Genomic DNA, 21,170 nt, shown 5'->3' with positions numbered 1-21,170 from the left:
CTGCCTGGTAGATTGCTTTTTCCCAGGTATGTCTCTGACTTTTCAAATTTGTTATTTGTTTTTTAATTTACTAATTTTTTTTAGTTTATTCAAATATAAAGGTAATGGTAGATAATAAGACAGTAAGAAATTGTTTCAGAGGTAGAATTGCCAACAGTTTGGTAAAAGAGGTAATAGAGGGAAACAAACTGTTAGTGAAAAATCAGACTTCTATTCAGCAAATCAAGTAGTAAGAGTTCCTCAGGATGGCTACCAGCTCATTAGATGGATAGTTCACTACACAAATCCTACATTATAAACACATTTTGTTAATTGAAAAAAAACATTCTAAATCTAATGAGATACTCTTGAACTGTTTTCGTCCAAGTTCATATTCACTCAAGCAAATGAGTATGCTTCTGAATTAATCTCCAAATTTCCATTAGTCTGTCACAGATCAGGAAGCTAAATGATCTGAAGATGCTGAATGAAACATTCTTCATGAGCCCTGATATTTGGAGGTCACACAGCACTACTCTATGGGACATTTAGTGTTCAAGTAAGCCTTAGGACTGAGTAATAAAAACATCTTGGCTGTTTGACGTCATGTCAAGGTTCTGCAAAACTTGAGCCATGGTTTGTAATGCCCGGCTGAGTCTGAAGCATTCTGTAGAAAGAGGAATTATGTTTTAGAAAACTCTCAGATGGAACAATAAGAGAAGTTACAGGCTTCTCATTTTTATGTTGAAATATATAGATGAAAAAGGCAGAAGAATTACCAAGCATGCATTAAATCGCAACAAATAACATGAATAAAGTCCATTATGTTTCAATGAATACTAGTGAGAACCAAAATTGTTTAAATATTTAAGCAATGGATGTGAAAAAAGCTGAAGGAACAGGTAAAAGTTTATGTGCACTTGTGTGTATTTCTATGGAAATATATATATATGTGTATATATATATATATATAAATATATATATATGTATGTATGTATATATATATTACATAGAAATAGACTCAAGAAAAGAACTATTTTTCCACTGAAGTCTTCATATGTGAATGGAGGCATTATTAACAACACATACTACGATAGGCTGACAAATCCAACAGAATTGTTTTAATGCAGCCATAAATAAACATGTTATGTGATAATCTTGAACAGATGTGACTCAAGGAAAAAGAAAAAGGATATAAAGGAATTCTTACTGTTAAGTGGTCTGGCAAGAGCCTCAGAGGTATGTATGGAATTGATAAGACTATTAAGAGTTCATCATGCCCAATTCTGAGGTCTGAAGATTATGAGTAAACTTGAACAATGTGAGTTTTAAAGCAGTCAAGGTGCTTGGTTTGGTGAGAAAATTCTAAGGATTAACCTCTGATGCTATTGAGCATGTACTCTTGGAAAAAAACCAAATATATAGGGAACAAGATTTCAGTTCTGCAGAAAAAGGAATAACAACACACACTATCTGTGAGCTGTATTGGAGTTAAACAAGCTGGACCATGAAATAAAATACAACTTGCTAGTAGCAAAAAACCACAAATAAAAATGGAAATAGGTTACAAGGGTGTGCACTGAAAGAGAGAGAAGAAGGCAAGGCAAGCTTTCTGCACGGGGGGGGTCAGCCCTCTGGGCATGCCTTGGTTTAGACTCTGTATAATTTCCCTAAGTTCCAGTGACAGGCACTGTGGTATCACTGCTGAGCTAGAAGGAGCACTAATGCAACAATTGACAGAAATAACACTAAATTTGTGGTTTCCCTGTGTTCTCATCATTCTTCTCACAGACTGGCAGCTAACACCTACCCACTGTCCTTCCTGTCCTCCCAGCCCATACTTCTGCCCCAGCTTCCCATCTCTGCTCTGCTGTGGGCAGTGAGGAAATCCAGGTGGGCAGCCTCTTGTTGATGACCATTGGGCTGTCTGGTTTTTTAACCACCAGATTAGTGCAGGGTATATAATTGCACATAGGCAGTTCACTATGGGTAGTCTGGGACAGTCTTACCTGGCAGACCAGCTAATATCTGCTCCTGTGAATATTGCAAACAAACTGGACACCTTTTTTGCATATTGCTATGGGTCAACAGTTAGAAAATATCTGTTTTTCCTGACAGTGTACCCTTTATTTCTTCAGTTATGCAGCAGAATTGGTTGCCTTCTGAGAGCTCATAGTTGCTACTAGAAATAAGGAGATTTGTGTTAGTGAGAAATAGACACCTGGGAGAAATGTCCTTTGGTGAGAGGCAAATGTCCTTTGGTGGGAGGAGGCAGATGTTTTTTGTAGCAGACTCGCATCATGTGCCCCCCCCAAAGAGCTCCAACTTGATTGTTTGATTGCCCTGATGAATTAACTCAAAATATTTATCTATATTACCATAACATAAGTGCTTTAAATCCATACCATGGATTTATATTGTGTAATTTTGCAGCATTTTTATACCTAGCTCTTCTTTCTAGTTTTCAGTAATGCGATCAAGGGTCAAAGAACTTCTAATCCAAAAGGCAGACACAAAAGACATGGAGGCCTTTACTTGATATAAAGTACAAATACCATGTGGTAGATCTTGTATGTGACCACTGAAGTCTCTGGAATGGAAAGATACTTCTGTAGAGTAAAATAAATGCATGTGAGACACTACAGCTTTCATTGCACTGTTGGAAATCTATTCAAATCAAGATGAGCGTAGCTAAACTGCCTGTAAGCAGTGTCTGACCATCCTAATTTTTCAACCATGCCTAGGGGCTGTTCTGCAGACTGCTGGCTGGCCTGGGGTAAAATCATATCAGAGATAATTTTCACAATTTTACCTTAGGGATAATCATAATTCAGATCCTGAGCATTTCCTGATGCAGTTTAATTTAGTAGTATCGAAGTAATGAAAGGGTCTTCACTAAAGAAATAGCTTGGGGGGAAAAGGGTGTTCTCTAATCAATTTGTCAAGGTGATTTTCTGTGGCCAGCAGAGAAGACAGAAGCATCTCAGACTCTTCACTGTGTGATGGAATAAATCCAAGAACATGCCAGGCTGTCCTGATGGCCACTCTGTATGACAAAGAAAACTCCCACAGCTCTAACAGAAGGACATTATTAATCAATTTGTGTGGGTATTAATCCATAAATAAGGGTACATGCAGCAGGTCCAGTAGAAGCTTTGGGATATGGCAAACATAATACCTTTGAAGGACTGTGAATGAGAAATTACTCCTCTACCTGCAGGAATTATGAAGCGGAGTCAAAGTCATGCACATAACTCATTCAGATGTGTTTATAATCTTCATATATCATTTAAAACCAAACAAAATTATGATACCAGGTAGCTTTTCTTCATTTACATAAATCTAGGAATGTGCCCTAAGGCACTGAGAAGTTTAGATCCTCAGCTTCTGTTGCTGCCTAAGTGCGATAGCACCCAAATACCTGCATTTTTATTAATAAAAAGTCATCACATTTGAATGCCTATGCAACAGCATAACTATCCAGGAGTGTAAGACAGGGCCCAGACAGCCTGTGACCTGGGGGAGGCAGTGCCCACTCACACAAGACGGTTTTTTTCCCAAGTCTGTCCCAAATAGAGAAGCCCAGCGGACTACTGTGCCCTATCATTAACTCTGTGGGCACAGGGAGACCTATGCATGCACAGAGAAAAGTCATGGAGAGGAAAGGAAGATACTGATGACAGCAGATCTCGTATTTCCTAGAGATGTGGTAACCAGAAGAGGATGCCTTGACTGCTCTGAATTAACTGTCATCCCTTGACATCTCATGAGACAAAGGAGAACTGCTTCATTTGCTGAGGAAGTGAATGTATCTACCTTACAAAAAAGGGGATTTTTATGCAAGACTACATAAAAGATGTTAAAGGCTCCACTGCCATAGCAATATCAGATCAATAGAAGCAACATTCTTATGCCATAGGAATCATATCTTGGGTAATGTGATGTACTTTAACTGTGAGAGATTTGCACAGGCTGGGAAAGGCAGATGCAAGCAGGCTAGAATGAGGTAGAAGGTGGCAGAAGAGCAGGAATGTCTTAAATGGGGAACATGCAAAAAGTGGCAACAGTAATGGGCAGGAAAAGGCATAACTTTCCTGGAATTTTGCCTTTGCCAGTTGCAGTAATTATATGGCAGGATGAAGCTGGCACCAGCTATGTTAGCTCCCTGTACACCAGCCAAGCTGTGGTATGCACAATTAGCAAGCAGATGGCTAAAGCCCCACAGGGACTATCGTTTGTGATGATTTTTGCACTCCACTGCTTATGCCATAACATTTTTTTTTAAGTAGGGCATGTGCCAGGTCTGGGTAATGGGTTAGCAGATGCTTCATCTTGGTTTCAGGACAGCAGATGTAGGCAAGTTTCTCCTGGAGACAGGAAGATGTTCATAAAGTTATGGATGTTGCAAAATATTCCACCTTATTCAGGTGCACATATGCTGCCTCAGTCCTCAGAATGCCAAAGATATATAGATTCAATATTGAAGTTCAAGAAGCAGGAAGGTGCAGAAGACAGTGGGCTCATCTCTTCACTTTATGATTCACTGGACACAGTGACTTGACAGGTTTGCTCAATTTTTGCACTAGAGAATTTGGATCTGAGATCTGGAGGCCAGATACTGTTTTGGAATATGCTGGAAGGCTAAAAAGGCACAAGCACTTAGTTTCATCAGCCCTCTGATAGAAATGTAAAGGATCTTCCATTGAAAGTATTACTAGTAATGTACTGTGTCTCATAGTATTTTTTTCATATTTCAGACTGTCTTGCAGTGATCGAGTACAACAGTTCTCAAGAATAAAAAGCCTTCTTGGATAATAAAATAGGTAAGGATTAAATGGCAAAAGAAAGAGAGTCATGAGGTTTTTGGTACACTTAGATACAATACTTGTGTAAAAACAAAGTTGTGGCCTCTCATTTAGCTTCACATGTCAGTGTTAACTTGGCCTGTGTGTGTAACCCATTACATCCAGGGAGCTCAGCTGCCTCTGCATCCTTTACAGACTGCTTGGATTCTCTGTTTTCCTCACTATTTACTGTTCACCTCCCAAATTTCTTTCTTTTTTTTTTTTTCTTTTTTTTTTTTTTCAGATGTATTTTACCTTGAGTTCATTTGTCACCTGAAGTTTCATTTTTATTCCATGTTCCACAGACTGCCAAGGCTCAGGTAAAACTGTCTCATACTTTCCTTGCATGCTTCATGCTAGTTAGACAAATATTCTTTCAGTAAAATCCTGTGATTTTGTAGTGCTCCCTACTAATCTGTCAGACTGGTGTAGGTCTTCAGAAAGGACAAGGGACTGCTGCTGGATTGGGAACTACCCACTCTGAGAGTACAAGAAAGACCATTCTGCAAATCTTAGCTTGCTGCAGCTTCTTAGGTAAGAAAAGATGGGCACTTAGACCTCTCTACTGGGTAAGGCAATAAGTATTTCATGCAGTGGGAGTTCCACAGATGGCATCGATACTGAGCAAATAGACTTAAGTTCTCCTTGCTTTACTTTTGACACCAAGTGCCTCATCCAAATGCACAAAACCTGAACTTGAATCATTAAACAAGGTTGCATATGAGCAATAAAGTCCAGCTCTCAAAGGAAAGCAAAGGGAGACAGCCTCTTTGAATACTTAAAAATTAACCTACCCATCTCTATGCCATGTGCAATGCTGCCACTTAAGAGTTCATGGGCTGCAATGAAGAGTGAGCATGACCTAGTTTAGTAAAAGTAAACTGGAAAGAACAGCTCCCTTTTTTTTTTTTGGGAAAAGTTAGGAGGTTTACAACTAAGAGCAACCAGAACTAAAAATCATAAGAATGAAATAAATGTTTAAAATTAGGCACTGTTGAAACATTTTTTCTGCAGTTGGGGAAAAAAAAATTGAGTTGGAATTTTCTTCTCTTTTGAGCTTCATACTGCAAAAAGAAATTCAGCTGTCATCCCAAGCATGAAGAAGAACAAACCATCTGAAATAGTTAATGTAATTTAGTGCAAAGCAATTACATCTATTGCCATGAGAAGCACAATTTACTACCACAGTGAAGTGAAGAAGTCCAATATGTCATAGTAAAATGCAATTTAAGCTGCACATAAATGGGAATTTCCTCACATCTCTCTATTTTTCTCCCTGGAAATGGGACCCGAGCTCAGGATTACACATCCCCAGTGTCCTCTCTGCCAGTTCACAGAAATTTGCACCTTAATCTGTGTTTACCCTCCCTGCTCAGCAACTCTGCCACCTCCCTTCAGTTGCAGCACAACCTCAGCTGGAGGCCAAACTGTGCAGCCATCCACATGCACAGCCTGAGGCAAAAAGTGCTTGCCTAGAGAGTTTAAAGCCCCCCTGGCTCCCTGTCCTTTCCCTCCTGTCCTCCCTGCATTCCTGCTGCTCCTGAAAGGCTGGGGTACCAAACTAACTCCCTCCAGGGACTGCTGGCATTAAAATGTCTGAGTGCAGACCCACAATGCAGGCAAATATTCTCCTCTGCTCTCTCTTCTCAGGAGACAGCCCTAAGCAGAGAAGGGGGAGAGGCAAGAAACAATACCATCAAAAAACCTAGTGGCTTTAGAAGCTTGCTTGTTTTTCTCCCTCTGGGTCCAGTGTTGCAATCAACAGGCAGTTAAATAATGGGGTCACTCAGACTCTCCCCACCTATTATATTTTAATAGAAATGGCAGCTGGCACGTCATATGGTGAAGAGGCTGGCCTGACTGTGCTCTAAAACTGCACTATTGCACCAAGCCTTTCCCTGGACCAAGCAGCTGTCCCCCTGGTTGTTCACCAGGTTCCTGGCTGTCAATGTGCCCACATGGAAAGCACAGCAGCATACATGAAAAATGTGAGGTATTAAGGATGTTCAAAGATTTATAGCCTTTATATTTGGTGACAGGAAGAAGACACTGTGGTTCTTTCTTCAGCCTCTACTTTCAGTTTCAGTTTTGTTGACCAACTCTGACTTCAGATATATTTCTGTGACACTAAGGATACCTCTGGATTTAAAGTCTAAGAGATGGCATGACTGAAATGTGTTAACTACTTACAGTTTGTCTTTGATTACTCTATACTGGCACTACCCAAGAAACAAAGCTCAGTTCCATTACTAGCACATACTGCTTTTCTTTTAGGTTTCAATTCAGGATTTATTTTTCATTACATTCTCTTCTTCTTGAAATATTGTTACTTCCTTTACCAATAATTACTTTCTACAATTAACAGTCCCTAGAGATGGATGCTTCCAGTGTTCATGAGTATCACCTATATGGTGGCAACTGCAATCTTAAAGTCTAGAGATACCAGAAGAATTAAAAAATAAATAAATAAAATCGGCTATTAAACTGTGCTGTAATCCCTTTTGCCAAATATCTGCCCAGTAGAGATCACAGCAATCCTAACGCACCAGTCCTTTTCTGTTAGCAAAGCAAAGAACAATTATAGAAGAAAACTCAAATTACAAATCAGAATGCTGCCCAGCTATAAAGGCTGCAGACACTTTGCTGTTTAGCAGTTTCCTGTTCAGGATTTCAGCATCAGATATCCATGAAACCAATATGTATATAGTTGTCATTATGTCTCCTAGTAAATCTCAATTGGATGCATTTAAACCATGGGAATGGAAGCATTTCTAATTCCTTATTCCAGATTGTAGACCAAGTCCATTCCCTGACTCTGTCTTGTCCTGCATAAGACTAAAAGCACTTGTTATGTATCCCTCTCTCCATACCTTGATTTCCATGGTCAAAACTGGTTTTCCTGGTTTGAGGAGCTGCTATGACCAGGACATCTTGCTGGTGGATCAGCAGAAGGACTGAAGGCTGCATCATGGATCCCAGCAAGGCTTTGTCATTGCAACTAGATAAAGCCAACAATGATTTATTAAATGCAAGTTAAAATGGGATTAACTTCTTTATTGATCCAATTACAAAATATTTATTTTAAAAAACAAGAACCCCACCAAATCCCTGATGATAAAAAACCAAACCTCAAATAGCTGCTAAAAAATCCCTTATGTTTATTTCATAAATGACAAAAAGCCACTGATGAGCAATAAATTATTTATTCAAAAACATCTATACAAAATAACACTCTTGGAGATAAATACTTTTACATTTTTAAAGTTTCTCTCTTCATTGCTACAATATTTGATTTACTAATTTACACTGTACATTCATAATTTATAAAAAAAATAATTGGTGAATATTTTTCCAGTTAGATATTAATAACAGTGACAGGGAGCACATATTTCATTATAGAAATAACTTTTGAAGTGTGTACATATACAAACTATTTAAATCCAGATGTAAAGACAACACTTTGACAATAGCAAGAGTATCACTAGAAAGTGGAATTACAGTATACTGTACGATAATAGGTTCTCTTGTTAAAAAAGGTTATTTAAAAGTGCAAAATATATACACTCTGCCTTTATATAACTTCCTAGTTTAATCTGTACTGCTTATTAAATCAATTTCTGACTTCCTGAACTGAACAGATAAAATTACAGTAATTTTACACTATGTAAATCTACAATCATGCACATATTGCAAAGCTGCATTTACAATTAAAAAAAAAAAGGCAAAGCTACACACAAAAAAAATACTGCATTTCAGATGCCTTTTTTTAATTTCCCAACTGAAATAAAAATAAAATCTGTAACAAAATATGTAATGAATAACATTTGGATGTGAAACATTATGAATATGAAAAAAAATATAATTTTTGGTCGGTAATTATGTATAACCTGTAAGTAATTCCCTATACTAAGATGTTCACATTTACTGCATCATTTTGTTGCACAATATTTTGGCCCTCAATGCAACCTGCCACTAAAAGGGAAAGGAACCATCAATATGCAAAGCCTCACAAAAAATCAACAAACATGTTACTGACACATGGCCAAGATAAGCAGCATTAAAACAGCCCCTTATACAGTGTTTGTATTTGAATTGTATATGAATTTTGGTATCTATTCCAGTTTGTTTCTATTATGAACTGCTGAGCTAATGCATTTTTAGGACTGAGCTAGTGGACTGTCAGGAAACATTAAATAAGATATAGTTAATGGCTGCAATAGAGTATACTCATTGAAATGTTTTTCTTCTTAAAGAAACTTCCAAGTTTATGTAATATAAAGCTTAAAACTTTGTGGTGTAGTTCACTTTGATTTTTTTTCCCATGCCAGAGACTTGAATACATTTGATCTTTCAAAATTTATGTCAATTACTGAAGAAAAGGTGATGTTTCAAGAAAGATTTACATAATAGAAATAAGAACAAATGGCAATTAGAGGGGAAAACCTGAGTGCTAATGTCACCACTGGTGATTTAATCCTAGAACCTCTGAGTTCTTGGGGAATTCCACTGACACCCACTTACTTTAAAAGGGATGCCCACAAGTGGTTTAAAGAATTTCCTCTTAAGTGTCCACTGGATATTCACTTATCTTTTTCCTCTTTGGATGAGAAACAGAAGACATTAAAAAAAACATCTGAAATATATGCTTTTTCCAATGAACAACAGTACACAGAAATCAGCCTTGTTGTGTTATGAGCTGCTGATCAGAATGTGAACCAAGTCCAAGATCAGAATGTGAACATCATTGTTGGCAACACAGGAGAAAAGCACTGATTTAATTAATAACTTTCACACTTCACTTCCATGATGTATTTTTGCAAGTTTTCAACAGGAAGTGGCAATAGCCTTTTACTTTGCAAACAAGGTTGCACGATGAAGGAGTGGACAAACAAATCATTTTTGGGGTGGAAATTCCTGCAGCTGTCTTGTGCAGCTCTGTTACTAATGGTGTTTGCCATCCAAAGTGGACAAATTTGCTGTGGTATTTGAGATAGAAATTTCTGGAAATAAAGCTACATATGGAGATGCTATTAATAAAAATTTGAAAGACACATAACAATAACTTCTCTCAAATACAGAGAAGTCAGTTTGCCATTAGCCCTTATCCTTACCACTTTCACAGAGATTCATATCTCCATCTTTTTACATTCACATGAAGCCTGAGCACATTCTGAGGAGTTTAAATCTCCTTAATTTGAAATCATAAGTGATTTATGGAATGTTATCTTTACCAGCCTAAGCCATTAGTCATATTTCTGTTGAAACAGGACTGGTATTAGACTAATATATTAAGAAATATGACAAAATGCTTGAATTAAAAGTTCAATCTTATTGCATAATATTTCATTATTTTTTTTAATTTTCCAGTGGATATAAAGGGAAACTTAGACCTGAGCATCTAACATAAAAATTGATATAATTATTTTGATAGTAATAATAATAATGATAATAATAATAATGGCTTCTATAGTAAACACTTTTTAAATTTAATGGAATAACTAAATATTCCATTTAACATGAGTATATGCTGAGTAATTCTCATACTCAGAGAGAGAATATGAGAATAAAAAAGGGCCACAAGGATGATCAGAAGGCTGGAGCACATCCACTATGAAGACAGACTGAGAGAGTTGGAGTTATTCAGTCTGGAGAGGAGAAGGTTCTGAGGAGACCTTATTGTAGCCTTCCAGCATCTGAAGGGGGCCTGGAAGAAAGTTGATGATGGACTTTTTAGGATGTCAGGTAGTGATAGGACTAGGGCGAATGGATTCAAGCTATAGGAGGGTAGATTTAGATATTCGGAAGAAGCTCTTCACCATGAGGGTGGTGAGACACTGGTACAGGTTGCCCAGAGAGGTGATGGAAGCCCCATCCCTGGAAGTTTTTAAGGTCAGGCTGGAAAGGGCTCTGAGCAACCTGAGCTAGTGGGAGGTGTCCCTGCCCATGGCAGGGGGCTTGGAACTAGATGATTTTAAAGGTCCCTTCCAACCCTGAAAATTCTATGATTCTGTTCTAAGTATACATAATAAATAATTTCTGTATACCAAATGGTGTTACATCAAAGTAATGTTTTGATATAACTGATATTCTGTAGTGTCGATACAGTAAGGTAATATTGTCAAATACAGTAGTTCCAAAAGTGACTGAAGTCCCATCTCCCTCTGTCTCTGAGAGATTTCAAAACTCTAAAATATAGTTTGAGAGCAAGAAATTTTGAATGTATTGATTAACACAACATAACATTTGGTTTCCAAAGGGAGGTAATAGAAGCACTAGACTGGATATGAAAAAAGTCGCCACAACCCATGGAGAGTGATTGAAAAACACAGTCAAGGGCTGAAATATGGTAAGTGAACAGGCACCTGCTGTACGAAAAACAAACACAAAGTAATGAGATGAGGAATATTTCTGTGACCAGCAGTGATCTGACCTCCTGGAGAATGGAATTTCATCCTCTGAAATAATGCTCATATTGCCCCTTAGCTGGATGGATGACATTATAAGCTGGGGAACAGGGTAGTGAGATACACATTTTTGACTTCAAGAAGAGATACAGAAAGTACCTGTGTTTCCAAAATCACTCACTAGCAGAAAAAGGAAAAAAAAACAACAAAGCAAACCAACCAAAAACCACACAAGCTTTCACTTTCTCTGATAGCACTACTGTACTTAATAATTGAGCAGTACCTCTGCTCATGCTATGGAAGGAAGTGTTGCATAATTCTCTTTTCCTGTTCTTCATATGATTGTAGTTGTGTGTACTGACTAATCTGCATAACAACTTCTCAGGATGCATTCAGCATATACCCAAGCACTTGGCTGGTGCTATTCCAGTGGAGCTCATCAGTTTGCATTTTTTTCTATTCATATCCTAAGCTTATACAGCTTAAATAGGATTTTCTTTCCCACACTAAATTAATATTTAAAATTCCTTCTAAGTATCAGTGGTCTAACTGACTATTTATGGAGAATAGTATGCAGTCCTTTTTATTACAAATATTATACACAGCTTTACCATAAAGGTGATTCAACAGAAATAACCTACCATGTATAAGAGGAGGTTAGACAGATGTATGCTTTTTCAGTTTTATGGTCCACAGACAAGAGCCTTGTGAATGCAGTTATCTCATAAGATGGTTTTACCTAAGTGATGTCTGGCTGCCTGTAATCACATGTTGCATCACAAATATTGTTTCCTCAAAAAAGAAAACCAACAACCAATATTCAATATTTGAAACTAATTGGCAAGTCATTCCAGATAAAGTAAACCTTTCTGTCACTATAACATTCAAATTAGCCCATTTCTCTTGTACACGGTGAAAAAGAGACAACTGCATAACTTTTAGGCAGTGAATTAACCCAAAATATTTCACTCTGTAAGTCTTCTGCATTAGCAGGCACCACTTTCAAAGTGGAGTAAACTGTGGTTTATTATCATGGTGATGAACAAGCTGAGGAAGCACAGCTAGAATTGTGGAGTAATACAGAACCTAGATGTTCCATTAGGGAACACAAAGAGAAAGAAGAGAATCAAGACACCCCTCATTTTCAGTATTTCCTGACAGGGAATTAGTTTCTGCCCTTATCTGCAGTATGGGAATTTTTAATGAAAAGAGGCTCTACGCCTGGCCAATCAGCCTGAAAGCTCTGCTGTTACAGAAATGAAACAACCTGGAAAAATCTTCGTAATACAGGGACTGTTTTTTGAGATGAAGCATGGCAGCTGGCAGGAAAACTGACAGATTGAGTATTCCCCAAGTGCTGGAACCCAGAGCCTCAAGTATCTGCTGTCTGAGCTTAGGCAGATTGATTGCTGTCTGGAAGGAGATGCCAGATACACAACAGTTGTGCTGGGATGCACACATATCTACTTGGTTAATTCATCCCAATAAGCAGACTTCCATGTTCAGCTTAAAATTCATGTCTAGGTCTCAGAAACAGTTTGGACTGTGGAAGCCAGTCAATTAATTCACAGAGAAAAGTCAAGAACAAAAGTATAGACAATGAAACAAGGTACAAGAAAAAAAATCAAATTAATATATGCTTCCCAACCAAGATTCATCCTCTTTTTCTTTCTAGCAGTTGTAAATCATACCTTTGTTTCAGAGACTTAAATACAATTCCTAGTTTCACTTCCTTCTCATCTTGCACTATCTCTCCAGCAATACAATAACATGTTGCTGAGTAATTCAAAGTTTTACAGAGTACATTCAGGAATTGGATGCTATAGAAAAATGTGTCTGAGAAAGGGTCTCTATTGAAGGTCTGCGCCTTATTTTAGCACTTATTCTAATATCAACAGTATTTCTGCCCCTTGGCAATCTTGTTTGTGCTACACAAAGGCACTGAATAAGTAGTTGTGCCTTTTCCACTTGAAATGATCTGTTAATCAAATAATGTTCTGTTCAGTGCAAGCTCAGCCTTCCACTACTTACATTTATGCAGGAACAATTGAATTTGTCCTTTAAAGCTATTACAGTGACATCAAGTTTCCTATTCCTCACTGATTTTCACCAGAATGGTATTTAATAAAGTGATTCATTTTATGACAGAGAACAAGAGATGCAGCACCCTGCTGAACATGTTTTGCTGCTGCTATACAACCCTGTGTGTATAGAAGATTGGGGTTGAGGCCATGCTTGCTTGCTAGTACCTTCATGATAAAATCTTATAATCCTTTTTGACTGATGGAGTTTGGAAGGTCGGGGGGGGGGTAGTGGTGGTGGAAAAAATTTAAGAACTGTGTGCTGAAATAAGAGGGTTTTCTTCCCTGTAAAGACAGATTTTCAGAATATTTTCCTCATTATGTTTAACTTTTAATTCAAGGAAGGAATATTTTTTTCTTCTGGGTCTCAACATAAAACTGTTCCTCACCCTCAAACAAAAATCTGAGAGAAAATGCATATAAACATGGTGAATCTTTGCTTTCTGAAGCAGGATGCACATTTCTGCCTCCAGGAGGAGGAGTGATTATGGCTCTGGATACAGCCACAAAGGAGTCAGGCATTTGAAGAGAAATATGAAGAGATGATGCAAGACCCCTCACTTTTGAAAATACTTCAGCATTACCACTGAAAGTCTGACTTTTCTGCTCTGCATAAGTACATTGCCATGCAAGCAAAATAAGTGGCTTTGTTTGATATGACTGGAAATTATTAGAATTTAAAAAAATTAAAGATAGCTTTTAATAGACTTTCCAAGTGCATCAAGTGTGCTTATTGTCCTGTTTTTCCTCTACTCATAACTACTCCTGCTTGCTCTGGTCACACTAAGAATATTTTGCAGAATTTTTTCTATAGTCTTAATTCCATTTCAAACCCACTACTGAAGGAAACTTCTAGCGAGGCTAATCTATTTGACCTGAAAAGTCAAAGGATAGATGCACAGATAAACAACCAAGAATAACCAGGCTATTACAGTGTAATGTCTTCCACTCATCAGCTGAGGAACAGCAATCATCTGTAGCCATACTCACAGCCTGTTGCAGGTATTAAATGAAACATTCTCAGTAAACAACTACAAAGGTCTGTGAAGTCAAAGTGAGTGCCCGTCCTAAGAAGACAGTTTCATATTTAGCGATTTTACTTATTAGGTCCATCTGGGGAATCCAAATAATCCCTTATATGTAATACCTGAGCAGCTATATTTTTTTCCCACTGCAAGATCTGTTCATAGCAAGGAGGGAGCTGGTTATGGATCTCTGTCATTCAAGCTGCATCTGAATGAATGCCCATGGAGGTTTAACAGCCTGAAGTCTGGTCTTCAATGTCACGTACTACAGTTCATAAAGGAACTACAATTTTATCTGTACATTGCCCTTGTTCATAGCCATGTATAATTTTTGATTGTTTTAAATCCATCATCGTCTTTCGTTTTGGTAGTTGGAGGTTGTACCCTGTTGTGAAATCCTGCAGTCTGCAAGCAGGTTGCAAACAGCAAAAAGTAATTGGAGTTGGGTTATATTGTTGGATATTGGAGTCTGGCTTTAAGAAAGCTTATATACAGTGCTTTAAAATGATGGGGAAAAAAGGTTTGTTTAGATAAGAGATTTTTTTTTTTTTAAGAGTTGAATCAGTTGGGGAAAGGCCTTGCTAAGTATCGGTACTGGTCCCCAGCTTTTCTAGATTATGCAAATCTTAGTCAGACACAAAATGCTTGTTTGATTATCCATGTTATCCATGGATAGCATAGCAAAACTAGATCTCTGATACTGAGATATTTTCTCTTCTTTATGCTACAAAAATGTCCCTGGTTTATGCAATATTTAATGAAATGTCCACTCCCTCTGCTTTCAATTTTATTTGCATTAAAGTACACGTAAATATGTGTGGGGTTTCTTTCCATTCAGCTTGAACGCATAACATTTGATTTTGGAGATTTTTTTTCATGCCACAGAGATGTAATTCATCCACTTTATCTTCTAGAAAAGGCTGGGTATGCTTTGGATATCAAATTTAAAACAAAGGAAAAAAAGGGAAAAATAGCAGCAACAAAGCAAATTGCTACGAGAGAACTATGGACATTTTTTTTCAGTCTAAAATTTTCAGACCACTGTAGGCAAACCTAACTGTAAAAGACCAAACATTGATTTTCTTGGAAGTGCTATGACAAATGAACACAATATATAATTTTTCAGAAAAATTACCTTAAGAAAAATGTGGCACAATAAATCAAAGGGTAGTGTATATTGCAGATAAAGGTGCAGCGATGAAATTGAAGCAATTGATTAGCAGGGATTAAGAAAAAATGGGACCCACTATCATTACACACAGCTTAACATATAGGTACTTGGAGCCAAATACTTTTGTAAGAACTGTTAGAAAAGTTGTGCAGTTATGAATGGTAGAGAAAATACTCAGCTTATTAAAAATAATACTGAAAATTTATTTTTTAAAAAGACACTTATACCTTGCTTACTTGCCTGTATTTTTACAAAACAAAGTATCAGTAACGTCAAACTGGGAGAACATTTACTTTGAAGGCAAAGGAGCTAAGCAAATCTGAGTGCAAAGAACCACTAGAGAAAGCAAAAAAAAACCCCCCAAAACAACAACCAAGGAAGTCTGCATGCCTCTTAGCTACATTAAATAAAATAATAAGAGACAATGTCATATAAGTTGAGTTACTACTGATGAAAAGGCATCTACTGTTGGAGAATGGATACTAATTAGCAAGGGCAAGACATATCACACTACAGTGCCTGCCAGAATAAGTCAGATAAGAATGTCCTGGTTTGGGCCAGGTGCACATGTTTTCAAGAGGAAAGTCAGCACAAGATCTTGATTAGAGAGACCTTGTTTACATCCTTTTCGTATGAGCACTGAAAACCTATCGTTTGTGGGGTAATTTCCTGATTGCAATTACAAATCTTTCTCCACAGGATGTAAAAACAGTGTGTGAGAGACTTATTAAGACATTAAAAGAAAATGAAAAAAATATTGAGGGAATAGGAATGGTTAATTTAGCAACAAAAGTCATTAGAAGCACTTGGCTTTACCAAGGATGATCAAGATTGTAATGCAACATTTAAGAGTATTTTGAGATCTTTGTAAAACTCAAAAAAATTAAAGTGCAAACCAAAACAACAAACAAATAAACTTGGGGAGCTTAATAGTAGGACCAAGAGAAAGTTAACTCTGTCTAAGTTAAAATTACCATGAACTGAGATTTTGCACTCTCATAAGAGCATTCTCACCTGTATAGAGTTACTTGAAACTCCTCAGAGCCCTGATCCAAAAGAAGGTAAAGAGCAAATTAAATACAAGTTTGTTTATGAATCTGATTCCTTTTCCTTTCATCTTGCTAAGAATATTCTGGTGATGGGGAGAAATAAATCTGTATAATGATAATAATGCTGATAAAAACATAACTGACCGCCACGAAGAACTGAAACCCAAATATGTCTTTGCCATTCAACCCTTCAGCAGTTTTGAGGTTTTGAAGTTTCCTACTTCTCTCTAACTTCATGTATTTCCCTATTTGATTTCTATGAAAGCGACAGTATATCTCAAGTACTGGAGATTTTATAGAAGCCACTGTGTTTTCAGCAGCAGGCAGATGGAAAAAACTACCTTTTCTCCAAAAATTCTTCATATGATTGGATATAGGTAGAGTAAAAGAAATGCAAATCACAGTACAACTCAAAGTGTTGGTGTGAAATATTTAAGGAATTTTTTCCCCATCATTATACAACAATAAACTATGTTGTTTATTGTTGACCAAGTTCAGTAAGGGATTTCTGCTTTAAAACACAGGAAAATTTTTATCCCCAAAATCCAGTTAAATATTCATATTACCTCAGCTGGGGAACACTTGTCCAACTTCTGTGCAAAAATAAAGCAGCGATCTGATTATGTAGTCTGCTTATGGATATTGTAGGGTATACTAAAGGCCAGTAATTTAGCTCAGTGCTGAATGTTAATTGAACAAAGTGCTTAAGACATAGTAGAATGTCTTTTTTATTTTATTTTTATTTTTTATTTTATGAGTAGCATGATCTTCTAAAAGTCAGTGTATCCCGTGGGACATAGAGCCTGTCTACAAATTAATACACTTTCTACTGCTTCATTTTGGCAATATTTTCTGCTAAGCAGTAGGGTAGTAAGTGCTATCTGGGAAAATACTTCAAGGCTTTTTCTTCCCACCTCTGACTGTTTAGGGGGATGATGAACTTCTGATTTACACTGCATTCACTTCAGGATTGCTTTATTTTATTCTCAAAATTCTCCAACATTGCTCCTGGTTGCTACTTTTTATTGTATTCATGAGTATATAAATCTGACAGTAATACTATCTACAGGCAGCTGAGCTGTCAAAAAAACTATCCTATAGCATAGGAAAATCTAGTCCCTTCCAGAATGTGATTCAAGCCACTGGTGTTAGGCATCTATTGCAGGAGGGACTAAAGCACTCCCTGGAAATGCCAGTCTCTTTCCACTGATTACAGAATTGAGACAAGCTGATTAACACAGACTAAACATCTAATTTCTACATTAATTTATTAATAAGAACACAGCATCATGCTTGCATGATGGATTCAGAGAAATGTAAAAACCTGTCAGCTCTCTAGAACAGAAATATAACAGCAACAATGTTCAAAGAATAATTTGTAACCAGAAAAGAAAAATTAGGTTCTTTTTACATTTAACTTCCTTACCCTGCTTGGCTGTCTGGTAATCCTGCAGATCTCTGCAGCTCTCTCACAGCTTCCAATGTAGTGCAACAGACTTGCACAACAGATCATGGTTTTGCACTGAAGAGTCTGTGATACATCTAGAACAGAGGTCTGAACACCCGTGTAACCACAACTCTTACAGGGCAACAAGGCAGCCTTCCCAAATAAAAGATTATAGATTTCAGTACAAATAATTCTATTCCTTCTCGAAAATTCAGCAGGTTTTTTCAATAGGAGTGAATCCTTTTACTGGCAATGTAGGCAGCTGTGCACCAAAGGGATATTAGAAAAGGAGTTTTTCTTCCCCAGTGAATAATTTACAATTGTTTATCTTTTTGTAATTTTTCAGGCTAAGCCCTGTTTAAGTCACTGGGACTTAAAACAGTAGATTTTGGCTCAAGTCTCTGGACTTTAATAAACTTCAAATTTAATGAAAAGATTTTACTTGTTGAGTTTTTCTGGTTGAACCAGATTAAAATGAATCTTCAGTTTCATCTTGCATGTTACACAAATCTCTTTTGTACTTTCTAATAAATTTACTACAAGGTCTCTTTCTTCACATAAGATATCACTTGTCTACATGCTTCAACACAAAATTATCTAAACATTTTTTAAGCATAGGTTAAGAAACAAAATATATAATTAGATGATATATTTAGCATTATTTTATTTGACATTATTTTTTCCTATTCAGCTACCATGACTCAATGATTAGCAATTTAAAGTAAGTGAACTACACTGTAAGAATTTCTCTATTAAATTCCAAGAGTTATAGGCATTTCTATCTTGCATGTTAAATAGAGGATGCTTTTAAGATTGCATGGTCTGTCTGTCTCTCCTGTGCTTCCATTTCCATTCCAAAAATCATCACTGATTTCTTTTCATCTCTCATGAGAGCATGGAGAAGAGGGTTTCCTTTCTAACATTTATCCTCTCTGCCCTCAGAAGCTTACTGGAGGGTATGGGGAAAACTAGATTAAACCAAAATTCAACCACAGCAATCAACATAAAGCAGAAAAATTGCATTGCTATTGCACCCACCCCACTTTGTGCTAGATATTAATGTGGGTGGGGATGTGTTATAAAATATTGTCAGTATTTTAGTAGAAGCCTTGATGAAAATCTAGTTTAAAAAATAAATAAATAAAGGCATATTTGAATACTGCTGATCCCACTATGAAAATCTGACTACACATTAAACGCTTCGTGGAAAAAGTATGCCTCATCTACTCATAAATTAAATTAACACAGATGTAAGACAGGACTGTAGATTTACGGTTGCAAAGTTTGTCAGAGCTTAACCTTCCTTTCCCAAAAAAATTTGTTCTTCAGTTTCAAGCCTACTGGCTCCAGGGTATAAATCACTTTGAAATAATTTTTCTAAGATCTGAGTGTGAAAAGATTAAATCAGATTTCCAGAGCTTGAGTTTTAGATTAGCACAGCCTCAGTTTTATAATTCTATGCCTTATGGTTATAAGCAAATTTAAAATTAAAAAATCAGATGCAGAGGGTGAGGTCCTGTCCCCACTGAAGTCAGCAAGAGTCCCTGGCATCATCTTAAGTTATAACTAAAATTGTCAGGGCCTATTTTCTATCTGTGAGGCCATCTGGCAGGGTCTGGCTGCATTCCCCTCTATTAAACCCTGGTGTTTTAAACAGGGTAGCACAACTAAGCCACTTACTGGTAAGAGACTGTTCTGACTCTGGTTTATGGCTGTAACCAGGACTTTTTCTGCAGATTTTAATCAGTATAGAGGAAGGATGCCAGAAACTATTTTAAAAAATCAACATTTGCCATACCACTCCTTAATTTGTATATCACTGATGACCCTTGCTCTGATTTATTTCAATGGTACTACTCATTTGCTCAAAATCATGATTGCAAATGGGACTATTTTTAGCCTTTTAGCCAAAATTTGAGTTTAAATTAAAGACATAAAGATGATCTGGTCACACAGAAATTAGCATGCTTTTACTCTGTTTCTAGTCATGAGTGGCTACCTTGATTTTGTGATGGTGCACAATTTCCTAAGTTTGTTTGTAAGCTTCTTTCCTCAGTTTGTTCATGGCTCTGTTGTATCAAATGCCTCTCTCCTACCCCTTACTCAATTTTGTTACCAGATTGTATCCCTAGAAAAAATAGAGAAAAACAAAGAAATGCAAGGTGCTGTGGAAGTCCTGTACAGACTATTTTAAAAGCTGAGTAGCTTGCAAGTAGTTTTCTCAGGCTCTGGCAGCTTCCTCAGAATACTGAGCTTTAGTCTCTGCCTTAAGTTTGCTCTAGAATGTGAAAGGAAGGAAAAAACAAGGAGATAATAAGTATCTCCATGTTCCTCATTAAAAATAAACTTGGAGAATAATGTCTAAAATACAACCCTAAAATCCAGAGCGTAAATTTATAAAAAATTTTTCTCTACCATTTCTTGAGATTGATTTGGACATACCAGAAGAAAACTACTGTCTTACAAAAAAAACCAAACCCCAAAAAACAAAAACAAATCCAAAAAAAACACATAGCTCACCAAAAGACTAACTGAATACAGGAATTTCATGAAACAAAGAAAAAAAAAATTCAAAACAGTATAAGCAATTTGACATGAAAATTTGGAAGGTGGCTAATGTGCAATATCTACAGTATTTGGAGAGATGTGTTTCTAATCACATGAGACTAAAAACATTAAATCTGTAGTAGCAGTTCAGTAACAGCTGGTACAGTTTTCTACTGCTCCATGTTAGTGTCGCACTTTGTTTATGAGAAAAGCAAAATTTAAGAAATTCCATTGTTCTTTATCCTACAGACACTCTGTTATTAAAAATGGCTAATGCTAATATCAGAATTGATTGTAAGGAAGCTATCATAATTACAATGCTATAATTTTTGCATGTTAGAATCTCAGTAAATAGAAAGTGCTGAAAATAAAATATAAAGTTGAAAATTAAATTAAACATTTTGAATAAAAGTAAGATTCAGAAAGACATTTTGTTGATTGATTTTTTAAAAAAATATAATATAAAATTGAGATGTTTTTTGTTTAAAAATACTATAATGGTTATAAATACTTATTTACAATTAATAAAAATACTTCTCATCTTTGCTAAATATTGTTCTAATAGGAATTTATGCTCCTACTATATCTCCTTGCAAACAACACTAAAGCTGGAATTGCAGTGG

The sequence above is a fragment of the Heliangelus exortis genome, chromosome 3, assembly GCF_036169615.1.
Source record: "Heliangelus exortis chromosome 3, bHelExo1.hap1, whole genome shotgun sequence".
Classification (NCBI taxonomy): domain Eukaryota; kingdom Metazoa; phylum Chordata; class Aves; order Apodiformes; family Trochilidae; genus Heliangelus; species Heliangelus exortis.
This window is presented reverse-complemented; position numbering follows the sequence as displayed.